The sequence below is a fragment of the Scomber japonicus genome, chromosome 10 (genome assembly GCF_027409825.1).
Source record: "Scomber japonicus isolate fScoJap1 chromosome 10, fScoJap1.pri, whole genome shotgun sequence".
In the NCBI taxonomy this organism is placed as follows: domain Eukaryota; kingdom Metazoa; phylum Chordata; class Actinopteri; order Scombriformes; family Scombridae; genus Scomber; species Scomber japonicus.
In genome coordinates, this window is record NC_070587.1 from 30,377,182 (window position 1) to 30,387,194 (window position 10,013).

The window sequence follows — 10,013 nt, forward strand, 5'->3', positions numbered from 1 at the left end:
CGGCCCACATGAGATCAAATTGGTGTGTATATGGCCCTTGAATGAAAATGAGTTTGACACCTCTGGTTTAGAGCCTTAAAGTCACTTATAGAAATACTATGAGGATGTTATTCTTCATATTTTTATTAGCTTGTATAAATGTGCTGAATAGAAGCAAGAAAACAACATAATTGATGCTTTTGGTTAATTCTACTAAAAACTATGATACCTAGGCGATATGACAGGTCTGCTGCATGTTTCTTAGTTTTTATATCATTTGCGTGTGTGATTTAGATTTTCTCTTCTTTTTTTTAGCGGCCTTGTGGTTGTGAAATAAAGCGACTCGATAAATGCACATCTCTGGAGGCGTTACAGTCATAACACTTGACATCTGCTGCCCTCAAGACGCCATCAGACACCTGTGCTTGTTTTCTTTTCTCTTTTTTTTTTTCTTCTTCTTCTTCTTTTTTTTTATGGTGTGGAAACAGTAAAATGTGGTCGTCTGCTGCAGTTTAAAGATTTAACAGTTTCAGTTTCCTGTCTGTCTGTCAAAACCTACTGCCTCCACCTGCGTCTTGAAAAAAAACAAAAACAACTCTCCCATCTTTGAATAGACCCCCAAATGCCACCATTTGCATGTGAGGTGCCTTAAATGAAGCTGTTAAGTGAAAGTGGATTATATCTGTACACAGTGACCTTTGGGCCCAGATAAGGGCCCATCAGCAGCCTCCCGCCTGGCAAGCTGTGTGTTTTTAATCTCCTATTGTTTTTCCCAGAGAGAGGGACATTTGCTGATAGACTGCCTTAACCCACTGCAGATCAATACTGCAGGAAGCCTTTGTGATGCATATCCAAGCAGCCCCTCCTCTCCGTGTCTGGAGCAGGCCAGAGGGTGAGGAGGAGGAAGGGAGGGGGGGGGTGATGGTGAAGAAGAGACTCCGTCAAATCAGCCCCTCACTTCCTAACACAGGCATTGTCTTTGCCACAACATTTATTTCATTGTCTCTGTCTGTGTCTGTGTAGTTTATGAGTATTTTTTTTTGTGATATCAGAGAAGCTGAATGAGTGAGGAAATCCACAGCGGACGATATCCACACATCAACGCATTTGACGCCCTTTATGAGCTGTGAAATGAATCAGGGTTTCCTCACCTCGTAGCCCGACTCCACCGGCATTTGTCAACACTTTTTTATTATTTTGACAGCAGGGGGTTCTCTGGGTATTGATAAATGATTAAATGCATTGACGGTAAAGGCACCTTTGCAGATCTAGTGGTAGTATTGTAGAGAACTAATATCTCTGCTATAGATATTACAACAGCACCCAAAAGGATAAAATGCATCCGATGGAAATGAAAAATAAAAATAAATGTACACTGAAAAACAAATGAAGTGAGAAACAAGCATTATGTGGGATCCCAAAGAGCGAAACCCTCGGAGATCAGACACCCATCACATGAATATAACTTTCAATCACAAATTAGCTGAGAATGAAAAAACAACATCAGAGACCAGTGTTCCCATCGAGCACGTTCCAAATATCACACGATAAAGGGTGAAAGGGAATCTAAATTGCAATTTTTATTTCACCTCCACCGTCAATCCTTCATTCGGATCCTGGGACTCTACATCATTTCTGTACACACACGTCTCCCAGAAATGAATTCTGAAATTAAATTCAGGGACACACGTCCAGCGGCCAGTGTTAACAGATCAATCAGCTGGTCAAACAGCAGGAGGGGCCCGCCGGACGCCTCCGCAGACCAATCAGAAATCTGGGTTCGGCCTGTCTGAGTCGATAACTCAGGTCCAGGGCCGCCTGTGTACGGTCAAGGCAAGACACCCTGACAGACTGATGGACAGACAGCCGCAGTCCATCCCAGGGCTCCATATAGATTAAAGCCAGCTTCTGTGAGCATATAGTCGCTGTGCGGTGATTGTGCCTGCAGGGCCTATAGGCCCCAAGGGGGGGTTGGGCTTTACAGCAGTAGGGGGAGGAGCGAGCGATGGAGTGGACGTCCAGCTCAGGGACCGCGGCCCCTCTGACCTTGCCAGAAGGGCAGCAAATGTTTCCGAGCTGATTAGCGCTTCCCCAGCAGAGTATCCCGCTCACTGTTTGGCCCTTTGGAATCAGGTAGTGGGCAGAGGCGTTGGAGCAAATCCAGGAAATATGTCATTCATGTTTTCTGAGACAAAAAAAAAAAATACTGTGGTGAAAGCGAAGAGGAAGATAATCCAATTGTTTTAACATTCTTGTGCTGTTTCACATACTTACTTTAAAAAGCAATACATGTGTGTTACCAGGAGTCAAAACTAAGCACTTTAAGACTGTATAAGTCACATTTTAGTTACTTTTACTGTAGTTTTTTACCGTTCATGTTACTTTATATTTTTACTTTACTGCATTTCCAATGAATATTAAAAGCTGATCAACTTATACAATATGATGGATTGATGATATGATACAGTTAGCTGACCAGTTTCCTATAATATACAATAATAAAACACTGAAACAGTCCAGTCTGCATGATTACTTTTGTTGATGCACCACCTTTAATACTGTACATGAGACATAAAAGGCATTAAAACAAGATACAGAAGAAACACACCATGAAAAAGACACATATACGTTTATATGATATAAACAGTATAAATAGGATGTTTTTAATGAGTTAAATAGAAATATAGAAAATAAAAATAGTTGAATGACATATGAGGATAATACAAATACAGTGCCCTGAAAAGTATGCATAAATGATTATAAATGGTTATAATTCAATGGCAAACAGAAAAGTTTTAAGCCTTAAAGAATTGAAAGGTGGTGCCAACGTTTAGACCTCATAATACTTAATTTAAATGTAGTAGTATTGCTCCTTTTATCTAAGTTAAGGATCTAAATAATCCTTCCACCACAGTATGTTTACACAGAGATAAAGAGCCTCATTGTAGCAGCAGTGGATGATTTTATAAAAAGGGGAAAAGAAATATCATGAACCACCACAAGGGGGCGATAATCAGCCATGAAATAAACTGGAAGAATGAGGCCTTGTTTAAATAACTCCTGCTCCTTGTGTCATGACAGGGAAAAAAAAGCTGCTTCTTCTTCTTCCTCCTCCTCATGCATGCCTTAATCAGCTCGTACAGTTGGCCTCCTCACTGTACACTATTTAAAAAGCATGCGATCCTACTAAACAGCCAACACAAGGCTATTCAACTTTGTCTTTTGAGAGACACTGCGGCGGGAGTCAACAGTATTGATCCGAATGAGGAATGATGAAAGGAGGGGATGCTGAGAGCAGGTGGTAGTGGGCCAGCAGATTCAGGGATTTAGCCGCTCACCGGGTATGTAGACTATGGTCAGCGCTGCCGAGCGGCGAGGGGGACCAATACCTACTCGAAACAGATGCTCAAAGCAATGGGATGTGTCCCCATTGTGATCAGAGTGGACAGCTGAATTGTTTACCACCAAAGGGCCCTTTTCTTTCGGCGGCAGGCCCCGCTTCACAATGGGGGCCCCCACCTTACTGACACACTGAGGATTTCTGCAGGGGGAAGCTGTGGAGGAGTGAGGGGCAGTAGGGGAGGAGGAAGAGGGGGGGGGGGGGGTAGTGCGTGTGCATCAAGGGTTAGGGGGTGTATAGGGTGAGCCTCTGTCCGTACCCCCTTTTTTCTCTCTCTGTGCTCAGATGGACCTCTCTACAACACCCCCCCCCCCCCCCCCCCTCCCTTCCCTTCTTCTTCCTCGTATCTCCTCCACAAAGCCCCCCTAAAGCTACCGGAGGGCAGGGGTTTAAATGTCACGCTTGGCCATCAGAGCGCCCAGCCCCCGGCTCGTGTCTCCTGGGGGAAGCACGCCAAGAGACATGGGGGAAAGGGAGAGAGAGAGAGGAAAGCTGAGGGGAGGGAGAAACTTGCCCTTGCCCTATTGTCCATTACGATAGGCATGAGCTGCTAACTGACTCCAAATCAAGTGTATCCTCTCGCCACGCGCCCTAGCCTTGTCCTGCTCTTGCTCAAACACAAAAGGGCCTCTGTGTTTTTATTTTTTCCAACCATTCATAGGTGAATAGCAGCTTTGGTCATGGTATGTTTGACAGAGCAGCTTTAACAGAAAAAAAAGAAGGGTTATGCTGAGTCTAAATTCAGCTGGCCACCGAGCTGAATGATAAACACGCCAAAGATGCGTCCACATTGCACTCCGCTGAGCTCTTACATGGCAAAAATCAATGGGGGAACTTTTTTTTGCATTCAGTCATATATATAAGAGGGACTTCAAAAACCAAAAAGCAGGGTAGAAGATCGGGGGGTGGGGGGTGGTGGATGAGGTGTGAGGTGACAAAGTGTCAAGCTGAAGTACAAGTACAGCACGAAATATATATACGAGCTGCTGGCCAACTTTATCCCCAGCCCAAGGTCCTGGCCCATACTTTACGCACCTACAAGATTGAGTGTTTTATGTATCTATTTGTTCTAAATAGTGGCACACTTGACCTTGGGGTAAGATGTGTGTGCTTGCCGCTCGGCCCGGGAATCATCCCTCCTGTCAGGCTCTTGGAGGGAGTAACCTTGAACCGCCAAGGCGCAGGCGTAGCTGAGTGCACAAACTCATTTAACTCCTGGGTTTGTTATCGACATGCTGTAATCGTTAACATTATGGATGATGAATAACTACTGACTGGCCCGGGTATACCTGCGCAATACGTTGCCGTGCCATGCAGACTCCGACTCCAGCAGCCACCGGCTCATATACAGTACACACACTCATGATGGCAGACACGGCCAACTGATGGTCAGGTGAATGGAGGGGCCACATCACTTAGACTTGTTTTTCCACCCAATCACAGCGACAACTCATCAAGAGTGCCAGCAAAGCACACTGAGGTGCTTAAGGACATAGATCACTTCTGTGCTTTACGCCTTTTTTTTTTAGCACACATACCTCTATGTGTATAGGAGCACTTAACCTCTAGCATCAGATGTTGAGGCATCTGCAGTGGATTTTTTTTTACTGTGACCTGTTATTGATCCTAGTAAATGGGTGAATTTACCGTAGTTTCTTAAAAAACACACACACACACACACACAGAAAATGGACAGAGAAATTATTACGGTCATCACTGCCTGAGCTTGAGGCATGAATTTAAAATGTTAGGGTTTTTAAACACTAAAGCAAGTGAATTAGTATTCATGAAGTAATTTGTTGAGGGAGACTGAACTAAAATATTGGGGACATTTCTCATGTCCTCCAATTTTGTTTGTTATAGAAAGCTTAAGGCAACTTTCCCTTTATGGGGGTTTCATTGTAGCCCTTTTTCGACCACATAGTCCCCAAAGGCTAAACTTCTTAACTCAACAACAAATATGGGACTTTTTTATACTTTCATGTTTCCATTTCTACTGCACCTAAAGGGACGTCTTAGATTAGGTAAACGAGTCAGATACTGGATCGAGTTTTAGAGGTTGTTGTCGTGGAAACATTTTAACTAGATGGTCTTGACCCTATCAGTGTCTTCAACATTAAACACAGGAAATACTCCCAACAGAAGTGAATTTGTGTCATCCTGATTCTTCACATTCCTCTGCTGGCACTATTGCATTACATCAAATTAATGATGAAATAAGAAACAAAATAAAGTTAGGAAATGAAGGAATGATAGTTTAACACTTAAGAATCTCAATGTGGTCTCATTATATATTGCATTATGACTCTGATTCATAAGGTTAAATGTTGATGTCCGATAGATGAGTGGAAATATATGAGTTTACCTAATGCCAACAGAGCTATGACTACTTTGATACATCTCAGTTTCACAGTAAGAAGTAGATTTAGAAAAAAAACATTTTATTGCCCTTTAAATGATGTGTTCATGTTGCAGTTTGTGTCTTAATAACGCTCGAGTCACTGCCTTGTTATACATGTCTTTAAAATCTCAGTTTACTATAAAAATGGTGGAACTGGAAGCGTTTTATGAGGCGGTAATAAATGTGATATATATGATCGAATCATGCCTTTAAACTTTCTTCTTAAGTTGCACAGACATTGTGATGAGTCGTTAGATGATTGTCTTGCAGTATTTCACATATGACAGAATCACCTGTACAGTAAAACCATTGTTCTTTGTCTGAGTGATATCTCAGGGTGAGTGATGTCATTTCCAACCTTTATGATTACTATACTATAAGTTAGTTTTGGTGCAAACTCGATGAAATGGGAAATAGTGTAACCTTTTATAATCAATGTTGATGCAAAGCCTTAAGCTAACTAATAAAGCAATTCTTGAAATATGAAAAAGAGCGTTTTTTTGATATACAGGTCACTGAAGTTTTGCAGCCTTTTCAAAAGTTTCACAGATGTTTGCAATGTATGCCGTACATACATTTCATATACAATAACTCAGAGTTTTCACACCAGGTCTTCGGATTGACCACAAACTGCCGGAGGGGAGAAGAAAAAGTTTGGTAGATTCTCCTTTCTCTCTCCTTCCATCTGACGGCCTTGGGAGTTTGACTTTTGCCCTGCCAGTCTTTTCCTCCTCTCCGGGCTTTGAGGGCTTTTCATCTAGCCAAGGTGCAAGGGCAGCCACTTCTCTCCTCTCCCAGCCCCTTCCTCCTATCCACATAAAAAAAATGCGGATTTCCATTTCAGCTGTAGCACACGAGATTAGCAGCTCCACCACCCCAAGGCTGGCTTAAGACAGGAGGGCAGACATCCAGCAGTGTTGGTGGGATGCATGCGGGGGAGAAGATCCCCCAAAGACTTGTTTGAGGCCGCTACAGATTCTATGGATGAATCCTCAAAACACACATGAGGTTCTTTAACATAAGCTTTGTGAAGTGTCAATTTGTTTTGAGCTTGTTTGGAGCTGTGAGACCATCGAGCTTGATGGCCGCACATGTAGACATCTCTGGGAAAATCTATCTACTGTGCATACAGGTTATTGTTGGAGAAGGCTATTACAGGTGGGGATTTTTTGTGTTTGTTTTCTTCACTTTATAAAATATACCACGATATACTTTAAAGTTTAAATCATTGAGATGGTAAATTTGGGTGAGATGGCTCTGTGACATCAAGTTAAACCTCTTCAACCTCAAGACTTTTATTCCTTTTATTTCCAGGCTTATGGCACAATCACTACACTATATGCCATAAATTGTTTTTGGAGGAAAGGTTAGGTGTTTTTGGAAAATTGTTATTGTAAAAAAGATGAAAAAGAATAACAGAATAAGGGTCCAGAGGGTACAAGGAGTTACATTTCTGTATAAAACTTTATTTTTCTTTTTAATTGTATAAATGGAGGCTATCACTTCTTCCTCTAACCTCTTCTGAATGAACTGGTGTCAGAAAACAAAAGCTGCATAAAACCACAAATCTAAAAAAAAAAAAAATGGATGAAGTGCTTTTTGTTTAAATGTCATGTACCTTTCCATTCAGTGGTATCTGGTTTTATCTCATTTTCCCAGATTCTGAAGATATCCATTTCTGAGATGTCTGCTTCCACTCCAGTGCGATGGAGGAGAATCCAATTATTTGTGGTGCTCAATGCAGTGAAAAATTACATTTTTAAAAATTAATCAGCAACATCTTTTTCCACACTCTTGAGTCCCTGTTACTCCGGATAATCCACAGAACATGCTGTCAACAGTTTTTTTTTCCATTTCACTTTCTTTGGTAGAAATTAGTTGGAATAAAAAGAAGGACAATGTTTCATGGAAGATATGCTGCAGTATTTTTTTTATGTTTTAAGCAGCAGAAACTGAAAATCTTAGACTTAAATATCTCAAAATAAAACCAAACTATCTGGATTACTACCACTTGGAATAATTGAGACAATATACTTGAATTCAGGAGTCATTTCTTGGATCTATATCTCTCTCCCTGGACAATGTTTCAGGACAATGTTTCACAGAAGTTTCACGGATGCTGCAGTCTTTTTTTTAATGTTTTAAGCAGCAGAAACTAGATGAAAATCTCAGACAAATATCTTAAAATGTCACCAAATAAAACCAAACTATCTGTATTACTACCGCTTGGAATAATTCAGACAATATACTTGAATTCAGGAGTCATTTTTTGGATTTATTTCTCTCTCCCTGAATATAATACACCATTCTACTCTGCGATTATAAGCAAACTTTCTATTATTTTGAAAAACTGCAGTGGCCCATATTAGTGAAACCACACTGGTTACACAGCAGGCCATTTGACCGCAAACCTCCAACAAACCCATCAAACAGATCAGGCATCCAGTGGCAATAGCACCCTTTACAACTGACCCGTAACATGTGGCCCAACTACAACTAAATTGTGGCTGAATTATTGATACAGTGGCGTCGGCCGCTTTGCAAGTGGGGGCATGAAAGGGAGCCAACATGGGAATGGTCTGCTAATTTTATATGGGAGCCTCAGGGCACATTCCTCCCAGTGAAGACCAAACATATTGACATATGTGTGTAGGGGGGAGAGACTGTATATAATATGAGTCTAGTGCTGAAGGAGAAAAATGGACAATGTGACTCTCCAAACAGACTCGACCTCAGTTTATACACATGTTGTATCCTCCTGTTTTTCTGCTGTAAATATGGCTCAATAATCTGAGTGTGAGCCTTGAGATGCTGCATGTATGGAGAACTTGGCAGGTCTGAGTAAACATTTATGCAATATCTTTTTTTTCTCTTTTGCTCTCCTGCTTTTTTTCTTTTTTTTTTTTTTTTAGAGTGCTGCCCTGGTATCATTACAGCTAAACTGTCTGTTTCACATTCATTTGTCAGTGTAACATCAATACTGTATGGAGAAATGGTGAGATGAATTGTGATGAATGGGATCAAGTCATTTAGACGGGTAGAGTGAGAGAGAGAGGGGGGGGGGGGGGGTGGAGGCTTTTTGTAGCTAAGCCAAGGTTGTTGACCATCAGTGAGCTGGCCAGCTAATTTCTCCAGAAGTGTCCAAAAGCCTTTGTGTCCTCACCGCACTTTTATTTCATCCTCTCTTGGAATTGTGATGACCGTGCCTCGGGGCGACAGAGACACCTTGAGGAGTGCCCACCTTTAAATCCGGTGCTCCATGACTCCAACCATGACCCCTCGCTGGAGGGATCCCTCAGGCGAGATTTAAACGAGCTCCCCCAGGTCCACAGCGGCTCCTCTATTCCCTGTCACGTTTTTAAAGGCGTGAATTGGCCCTTTCTGATGGGTGATTGTAAAATGTATTTGAATAAAAGGAGAGTAGTTTAAATAAATAGGTATAAAAACTTACATATAGGAGTAAATGTGGCGTGACATGTGTGTGTAAACAGTGTGCCAGAGAGAAGAAGAAGGCTGATTTTGGAGTGATTGTGACAGAAAGAAAGAGGAAATGCCGTAGGCCCCTGTAACCCCATTTTCCTTTTATTTCTCTCTGTCTGACTTTCTTTCTTTCTTTCTTTCATCTTCATCTATTAAATAAAAGGGAATCCCAACAGTGTTGAAAATATAAAAACACCTTTAGTGTATTTACATGTCAGCAGTCTCCAGGCATTTTTCTTTTAATTGTTTCTTAAATCATCTTTTTTTTTCTTTTTTCTTTTTTTTCTTTAAACGCTATCGCTTACAATTTTACAATTCTTTTCTCTCCCTCTCTTTTTTGCTATTATGGAGGACGAATGGCGAGAAAAGCATACAATATACAGGCTATTGATCCACGCCCATCACTGCAGAAAAAAAGTCGGTTCAGGGAGTGGGGGAACGGAGGGGGACTGGACACAGCGATCGATAACCTACTCTATCAGCCGTTTCCATGGCAACCGGCCGAGCAAGGACAGAGGGCTGCCATGCATTTTGCACCTGTCTATTTCATATACCTATTGTTATAATGAAAGTGTCAGGGAAACGAATGCAAAGGTGACGCAGGGCTCCAGCCCAGCGTCAACTTCCACAATTAAAGAAATTACATAAAGGTTAATAGCTCGCTGGGAAAAAAAGAGATGAAAAATGGGAGATGAGGGTGGGTGGAGGGGGTGGGAGGGGGGTGTTATAGGAGGATTTCAGTGACCTCCTCGT